At 39.2% G+C, this 9,399-nt stretch overlaps 1 long non-coding RNA gene across 1 annotated transcript in view; it reads right to left on the bottom strand.

Moving 5' to 3' along the window:
* Nucleotides 1-2,353, bottom strand: part of LOC109311770 — a 15,392-nt gene extending 13,039 nt beyond the window's left edge. Inside the window, exon 1 of the long non-coding RNA XR_002101608.1 lies at nucleotides 2,242-2,353. This is a non-coding gene — a long non-coding RNA (uncharacterized LOC109311770). The remainder of the gene's footprint in view (nucleotides 1-2,241) is intronic.
* Nucleotides 2,354-9,399: the final 7,046 nt, after the last annotated feature.

The following is a 9,399-nucleotide window of genomic DNA, read 5'->3' as shown; positions in this document are numbered from 1 at the left end:
TGACTGCATCCCCACACTGCCGACCCATGTTCATCTTGGCATCAATGATGACTCCAAGATCCTTTTCTGCCTCTGTACTGACGAGAAGGGAGTTCCCTAGCCTGTAAGTATGGTGCTGGTTCTTCCTCCCCAGGTGCAGCACCTTGCTCTTGTCAGTATTGAATATTTAATATTTAATATTCATCTACCTCTTAAGCAGCTGCATTGCTACATTTCTGAGGTAAAGAAGTTTTGTGCAAGTCCATCTCCCATGATGAATTAACAATGGTTTTACTATATTTGATAAAATTACATCTATCTATCTATATATATAGAGAGAGAGATGATGCAATGCTTTTGCTTCTGTTATTGTTTTACTTTAAATTGGGCAGTTTTTATAGTTAATGAATATTTTTTCTTAAAGCAGTGATTGTCTAATTCAAGGGTGCTTAACTTCCATCCCATAGACCAGATCTAGCCCAAAACACCATGTCATCTAGCCCACAGGATTCCCCACAGATGAGAGAAGTTTGGTGGTAAGGGAACTGTGAAACCACTCCCCTGCTGCCAAACTTCCAGACCCATGGGGAGCCCCCAACCCTGCCTGCTGCATTTGTCAGGGGAAGTGCTAGACCCTAAGGCCCAAACCTGATGAAGAGAGCTGCAAGGGAGCAGGGTTCGGACCTTGGAGCCTAATCCTGGCATGCAGGTATGGGACAGGGTAATGCTAGGGCCCAGTTCTGGTATGCAGGGCGGGAAGGCAGTGGTGCCAAGACCCCAAGACCCAATCCCAGCAGGAGGGGCAGGGAGGGGCCAGTGCAAGGACCCATCCTGGCATGTGGGGTCCAGGTCCCAAGAGAGGCTCCTGGCCTCTCTTCCAGTTCACAGGCCCAAAATGTTGAGTACCACTGGTCTAACTGGATGCATAAAAGGTGAAATTTTATTACCCTTTGTTAACTAGTAGGGGATTTTGCTCCATTTTCTACATTGTGGACATTCAACATATATGCATAGGAAGAGCATGCTTAGTTGTACACTGGCCTGGGGCATACACTGGAGTGGAGAACTTTCCCATATTCGATCACTAAAAATTGAGGGATTATGTCACTTAACCAGAAGGTAGGAGATCTGGGTTCTAAGCCCCTCCACCCTTGGCCAGGACTCATAAATTTCATGTTAGATGGTCATTGGTTAAAAAGCAGAAATAAGCTTTGCAGCAAAAACCAAACCTTAGCACTCCCACTCTAGAGGTAATGACCTAACTATGAAGTTACAAAACTGTGTTGTCTCTTCCTTGCTTTTCTTCTGGCTCCATGACACTTGACTTGTTTGCTACATAGTGGTTCAGCTCCAACAGAAGAGGCAGAGGGAATTTTAGTTTAGCTTGATCTATGACTTTGTAGCAAGGGCACTCTTTGGGAATGAACAATTTTACAAGGAGCCATTACCATTACTGTTACTATTACCAGTGCAATGGTTCTTTGTAATGTGTGCTTAAAACATGCTTAGCTGGTCAGGTCCTTCTGAGAACTTGCATGCTTCCCCACACCAACCTGAACCAAAACAGGGCTTAGGCAGGAACAATATGCCTTGGTTATGAAACTGGATCACTTCTGGGAGGCTCAGTGCTCAGGTATAAGAATTAGGAAATTTTGCAGCCCAAATGATGTTACTTGAATTTGAGTATTTACAGAGTGTTTTGGCTTGGATAGCTGCGCCAAATGGATTGTTCTTTAGACACACAAATTCAGTTTACACTGTATCTAGATGGGGCCCGCTGGGTTTATGCAGAATATGAACTAATGTGTGTAATATACCTACATAATAAATATACCCAAATTATATAATCAAAAATATTTCAAAAGCCCTCTCTACATGTTCAGGTAATGCCGTGATGGGATCTAATGCACAATTCACATAATTGTGCCTCCTGCCATGTCACACATGCATGGCAGAAACCATGGTTGCAAGATAACACATTAGATCTCATTGCACCTTACTGCTGATGCAGAGGAAGCCTGTGAGCCAGATCTGGATGCTCCTCCTGCATCAGCAAGAAGTAAGCTTCTGTGGCTGGAAGTCCCCTCAGTTGAGAGGCTCCCAGCTGTGGGGGCACCCCCATGCACTTCTGGGGCTGGAGGATCATGGTAGCTGTGATCCCTAGGCCCAGGGATTTCACACTGGGTATGGTTCCTCTGTGCACCTGGGAGGCATCAACTAACAGGGCTCCCAGCTACAGTGGAGACCCTGCTGCATGTGCACATTTAAAGCTCGGCAGCAACTAGCTGTAAAGTTAGTATATATTTTCAGGGTCTAACTTTATAGCTGGTTGGAGCTTTTTATGGCATGATAGCACTTTGCATGTGTACCTCATCATAAGGTAATTGTGCAATTAGCCAGATATTTGTGCAATACCTATAAAGTATAGAGGGGGCCTAAATTACCCAGAAGAGTGCTCATACCAGGGGTTTGTGGCAGTTTATCCAAACTGCTTAAAATTCACATTTAAAGTTAAACCAATTTAACACTCATTGAAAAACAAATAGGTCATTTAAGCTATACTGGAATATACCATTCTTAACTTGCTGAGTTAAATGCATAGAGATTTTAAGTTAATGGCTTAAAAATAAACACTTTATGTTAAACTTTTGCAGTTTTCTCATGAAGATAAAGTCTGTCTGACAGGGAAGAAATGCAAAAAAAAAAAAGGAAGTTTAGAAATGTTCCCAAGAGGCTGCTTTATTTCAGTATACTAAGGATCACAGTGCAGATACTTCATACATGCCAATTTGTGTTATTATTAAAGATATTTAGATGGACTTCAAAAACCCTTCTCAGCAGTGCTTCACTAAAATTATTCTGTGTATACTTCAACACATTTTGTTATTTGTCAGATCTGGAGAGTAAAGATGCAGGTTACTTTGAACCCAGGTCTTTTCATGGAGCATTTGTGATTCAAAAGCTAATACTGCATTGTAGTATGTATGTATTTATTTAATTGTATCCACTTCAGCAAAGCACTGACACTTCATCATATTTTATGCCCTGTCATCTTTTATCAGCCAAAAAGAAAAATTCCGGAGCTTTATGTTCATTGCTGAAAACATGCAAACCTTGTACTAAGAGATTTAAAGCTTAAATGGTATATTTAAAACAAAGAGGATTTACACTTTCATCTTTTATATTTGTACCAAGGAGTGTTTGTTCTTTTCAGTTAGGCTCTAACAACATTTTTCAGAACCTGAACATTGTCTTCTTTTGCTAAAATAGCACTAAAAAATACAGTTAAAAATATATAGCAGAAGCAGCACTGAGACAGTACTAAGTTACTTTGTGTCAGAGTCTTTAGTATGTGTCTAACCATAGTTTTACTGTATTTATCCTTGCAAGATTTTTGTGGGTCTGCAATACAATGTGACTTTTGCATCATCTTTGTAGTTGCTATGGAAAGTTTTGCTATTAAGCAGCAGGACATAACATTTGCTAGACTGACAAACCTGTCTTAAGCAGCTATAATTTATTTGCTGTCTGAAGAAAACAGCTACTTTATTTTCTAACTGTTAAAACACGCTGTTGTATGTTATCTCACTTAAAGTGAAATCACCTCATATTAACAGCTGACATATTGAACATAATTCTGTTAAATGGAAGAGTAATTGTTTAGAAGTGTGGACTTTAAAGTATGGCCTTTAAAATTGTTTGGAAGTGTGGACATGGAATTAATAGTTACAATTATATAGTAGCAAATTTGAAGTGTTAATTGGTATTTTATATTCACCATTTCTGCCTGGAGACACGCATTTTGGCCAGCTGCAGTTATTGGATATCAATGAATATTTCAAAGTGTGTTTTCTTAATACTTGTGAAAAGTTGAGCTGAAATTTGATTTCACACTAAAATAAAATGTATATATATATGTACTAATTGTCTGAGTTTTTAATGGACTAAGAACCCTGCATAAACAGGAGAAACTAGCTTTTTAGGAAGTATTGTTGGAAAGATCATCTTTATATACACTTTCAGGGAGAGGAAAGTAGTATCTATATAGGCTGCTTGCAGATGTAAAAAAACCCACAAGCCCAAAAATTCTTCTCCCCTTCCCAAATGTTTCTTTAGTTTAAACTTGGCAGATTCCTGTGCTAAGCCCTGCACATGTTCAGAAAAGGCAGTGCCTTAGTTGAAGCCTGCTCACCCAACATCTGTAAAGATCAGGCACTCTAGTGAGGCATTTTTTGTTGAATCAGCTTTAGCTAAAAGTACCAAAAAGCCCTGTCGAGTTGCCTGCTTTATATAAGCACTGAGTAGCCAAGTCAAAGTAATGTGCTGCTGCTTCCGCTAAAGTGCAGGTGGCTTGGGGGGCTTCAAGCATAGGAACTCTGATGTTTCTCTAACAACTATGTGCAAGGAGTTAGGGGAAATGTCTACATGATAAAGAAGAGCACTGCTGTACCATGTAACCACAGTTATATATTTCTTGTCTATAGTACTCAAAAAAAACCTTTTGGATTACCTCTATGAATTTGTAAACATGCAATTTTGACCAAAAAAATGGTTTTAGTCATTTCACTTAAGGGGGGGAGGGGGGGACAGCCTATTTATCATCCTTCCAACCCATTTTAACAGAACTGCTGAACATTTTCAAATAAAATGTATCACTTTAATACAACTGCTTATGGCATACTTTTCATTGAATGCTTAGGAAAATCAAAAGGAAGAAGCTGAGGAATAAAAGTGTCTGAGGAATAAAAGAATGGCACCACACTTGGAAAGAAATTGGACCTTCCTGTACTATTTCAGAAAAATATGAGGATCACTATTGGTTCTCTAAAATTATAAAAATGATTGGCCAATATTTTAAAATGCACCAAACATTTACAATATATAAATACAAACTAGTCTTTTTAATGTGCTATGATTATTTTCAAATATAATCATGTATTACATCTTACATGAAGCTATTTTTTGGTTTTCTTAGATTTTTTTCCCCAGATAGCCAGGGAAATGATGTTTGCAAGCAGAGACTTTCAGTCAGTCAGAGGCTTTTGGAAATGTTTTCAACAGTTATGAAAAAGGTGTTCTCAATGTTTGATAAATCAGATGAGGCTGACTGGCATGTAATTGCTTCTTTGCCAAATGAAGCAGTTTAGCTGTAATAACAGCCTCCAGGTATTTTGTGTGTGTGTGTGTGTATCATCTCCTTGTTCTTCTAAATTAAGAATGTAATTCATACACACACATCTAGCTTGGTCATAGAACCAAGAAAACAGATTAACTTAAAATAGTTCGACTGGTGGCAAATTATATATAGTATTAAACTGGAAAGTAGCTCTACAGCACATTATTAGTTTAGGTATTTTTTCTGGGTTTAAATTTCTAAGCCTATAGAATGCTGTAACACAGCTCAATATTTGTTCAGAAAATGTAGATCATATACTAATATTTTCTTTATTAGTTGTGATATCAAATACAAAATGCTGTTTCAAATTAGGTTTGAAGAGAATTTACTTTTAGCTGTAGATTGTAATAAGCATCTAATTCATTCAATAAATGAAAATGGAAAACAAATTCAATTCTTGCATTCTCTCTAACAACTGACAGCATTATCATTATGCCTATCATCTAGGCTTGCACTTTGAGGATCCCTGACTCCTTTCTCACCTTCCCAACACATAGTCAGGCTTTGACAAATTCTTCACATCAACTTATCCAAAGTCTTGCTGTTCATTTCATTATGATTATTCTCATAGATTTAATAGATTTCTAGGGTCAGAAGGGATCATTGAGTCTGACCCCCTGCTCTAAGCAGAAAAGAGTGCTGGGGTCAAGTGACCCCAGCAAGGTGCTTGTCTAATCTCTTCTTGAACACCTCCAAGGTAGGGGAAAGCCCCACCTCCCCTGGAAGCCCATTCCATATTTTGGCAGCCCTCACTGTAAAGAATTTTTTCCTGACATCCAATCGAAATCTACTCTCTTTTAGTTTGTGGCCATTATTTCTAGTAACCCCGAGGGGTGCCTTGGTAAACAGAGTATCCCATATTCCCTGCTGACCCCCCCGATGAGTTTGTAGACAGCCAGAAGATCACCTCTCAGCCTTCTCTTGCAGAGGCTGAAGAGATTCAGGTGTCTCAGTCTATCTTCATAGGATCTTATCCACAGGCCTTCAACCATATGAGTAGCCCTCCTCTGATCCCTCTCAAGGTTATCCACATCCCTCTTGAAGTGCTGTGCCCAAAACTGGACGCAGTACTCCAGCTGCAGCCTCACCAGTGCTACATAGAGGGGAAGTATTACCTCCCTAGATCTGCTCATGATGCACCTACTAATGCAAGAAAGAGTGCAGTTAGCCTTACTTATTACCTCGTCACATTGGTGACTCATGTTCATTTTTGTGTTGATTAAGACTCCAAAATCCCTTTCCACTGCCATGGTACTCAGAATGGTACTTTCTAGTCTATAGGTGTATTGGAGATTCTTTCTCCCCAGATACAGCACCTTGCACTTATCCTTGTTAAATTGCATCCTGTTCTGATCCGCCCACTTCCCCAGTATATCCAGATTGGCCTGAATATGCTCCCTGCCCTCCAGTGTGTTTACTGTACCCCATAGTTCAATGTATCTCATAGTTCTCATGACACTTATGTCTCGTTTTCATTAAAGGAATTTCCTTTCACATTGAGGCTTCCCCAATAGTTATATTATTTGATCCATTTCAATGAAAACATAAATAACTTTATGATTTATTGATTAGACCCTACTACCACTTTTTTGAATCTCTCTCAGTTGGTTCTGCATTTTCCTCTGCATTAAGTTTACTCTTGTGCTTGTTTGGATTGTGATATACAACTCTGCTGTGACCTATATCTCAGTTCTCTTATTTTATCATATCTTCTACTATCCCATCCATGCCATCAGTATCAGGAGTCTTGAAGACCTGTTATCCTGGTGACATATATAACCATAAAGCTGCAATGATTGTTTCTGTTAAAGTATATTTTAGTCTGTAAAGATTCAGATGAGTGCAGAAGCTGGAAGTTATTCTATGCAGACTCATACTGTGTGCTCCCTCATGGAGATTTCACCTTTGTTTTTCTAGTGTTACTGTTTGATTAATCTAGAGCTTACAGTTTGTGTGCTCTTTCTGTAATGAGGAAAATATAGATTCTGGCACCAAGTAAAACTTTGAAAGCATTTAGAAAAAATAAGTATGGGGAAAGTATTTTAGTTAAAAAAAATAAAGGAAAGATAAAACAGTCACTTCATGGACATATTGAAGGTATAGTTGTGAATATGGATAGTGTCATCCAGCCTTTAGAAACTGAGACTTTTTCCATAAAAGAAACAGGATTAAAGGTGATGGATGTGAATACTTCACACTTCAGTCTGGAAAGAGTTTTGAATACAGCTCTAACAGGAGATTGAAAGTAGTCTCGAGCATGAGAAGCTGCTAGTGCTAGGTTGTGTAATGCAGGGGGGAAATGTCCAGTTAACAGTTAACACCCTCCATACCCTAAATAATACCAGGAAATAAGGAATCCACGTTTATTACATATGCTCCTTTTTCCCTTCATATTTATTTTATTTTTGCTATTTGTTTAAACTCTGTACATTACAGCATATAGCAGAAGGAAGAAGTTAAAATGGAGGTAATATTTCTTTTTTCCTTGCCATGTTTTTCCATTATAGCTATGTTTCATGCCAAACTGATTTACTTATGCTGACAAAACTAAAAACCAACTGCCTTGGTGGCCCCTTTTCTCCCACAAACAAAATTCTATATACCATTTAATGGCCCAGTTATCTGGATCTGCATAAGGGAGGGAAGAAAGGAAGGAAGGTCGAGTGTGGGACCATGAAGGGCTATATACAGTTCTTTCTCCCCTAACAACTCTTCAAGGGATCTGCAAAAAAGTTAGTATCACTGGAAAGACACGGAATTTGTTGCAAATTCCTTTATGTGCTAGAGAAAAGCACTCAGAAGGATAAAGCGGTAGAGTCCAAAATGGAAACTCTAATGAAGCCCATCTGCCAATGTGCTCCAGTTGATAGAATAAGGAGCCTCTGGGCTATTTTGGATTCAACCATTAATTTATTTAAATTCTGAAAACATTGATTCATCCTGATTTATGAGTTTATATGAGTGTGTGTGTGCATGTTGGAAAGGCAACAAAAGATTTCCCAAAGGAAGAAGGCAGACAAAACTCAACAGAACTTTTGAGCTTTCTACCTTGTGATCATCTCTTATACCATTCCCCAAAGAAGGGCTAAGTGCTATGTATTGTGCAGTAAATATGTATTTACTCATATTTTTACATTCATAACCATATCCTTGAAAACTAATTTCATATTACAAACCACAGGAGTCCTTTTTTAATAAACTGTGGCCCCAATCCTATTTTACCTAAGAGTGTTTAAATGAATTTTCCACATCAAAATATATCCATGTAAGAAAAGGCTTTGCCATTTTTGCAAGTTTTGGATCCTATTTCCATATGCATGGTTGGTCTGCTTCTTTTGATCATTCTCTAAATGAAATTTAATATAGTAATATATACTCTGTAGCTACCTTGTTCCACTGGGTAGGCGCATATATGTATATAGAAACACAGAGAAGTAGAGCTGGAAGGGGCTCCAGGAGGCTATTGTTCCAATCCTTACCTCAATGCAAGATTATTTCCATCCAAACAACCATCTGACAGGTTAGAAAAGTGGGCAGTACAAAATAGGATGCAGTATAATAAGGGTGCAAAAATATCCAACTCACCTACTGGCTGGGAAGTGACCCTCTCAGCAGCACAAAAGCGGAAAGAGCTCTCGGAGTGATAGTGGACTCCAACAAGAACATGAATTGTTAGTGTGATGAAATCATCAGCAAAGCTAACCACACTTTATCACGAATCAGCAGATACATGACAAATAGAACCAAGGAGGAGATATTTCCCCTCTATGAGGCATTGGTCAGACTACAGTTGGAGTACTGCATCCAGTTTTGAGTGCCGTACTTCAAGAAGGATGTTGATAGACTCAAAATACTCCAGAGGAGGGCCACTTGTATGGTTAGGGGCTTATAGGACAAGCCCTACGAGAAAAGACTGAGGGACCTAGACCACTTCAGCCTCTACAAGAGAAAGCTGAGAGGTCATCTTGTGGCTGCCTACAAATTCATTAGGGGAATGCAGCAGGGGATCGGAGATGCTGTGTTCACCAGGGTACCTCCTGGAGTTTCATAGTTTCATAGTTTCATAGTTTGTAGGGTCGGAAGGGACCTGAGCAGATCTTCTAGTCTGACCCCCTGCCATGGCGGGAAAGAGTACTGGGGTCAAATGACCCCAGCTAGATGTTCATCTAACCTCCTCTTAAACACCCCCAGGGTAGGAGCCTGCACCACTTCTCTTGGAAGCTGGTTCCAGACCCTAGCCACCC

This window comes from Crocodylus porosus, unplaced genomic scaffold (assembly GCF_001723895.1).
Source record: "Crocodylus porosus isolate Cpor-Errol unplaced genomic scaffold, CroPor_comp1, whole genome shotgun sequence".
Lineage (NCBI taxonomy): Eukaryota > Metazoa > Chordata > Crocodylia > Crocodylidae > Crocodylus > Crocodylus porosus.
This window is presented reverse-complemented; position numbering and strand designations above follow the sequence as displayed.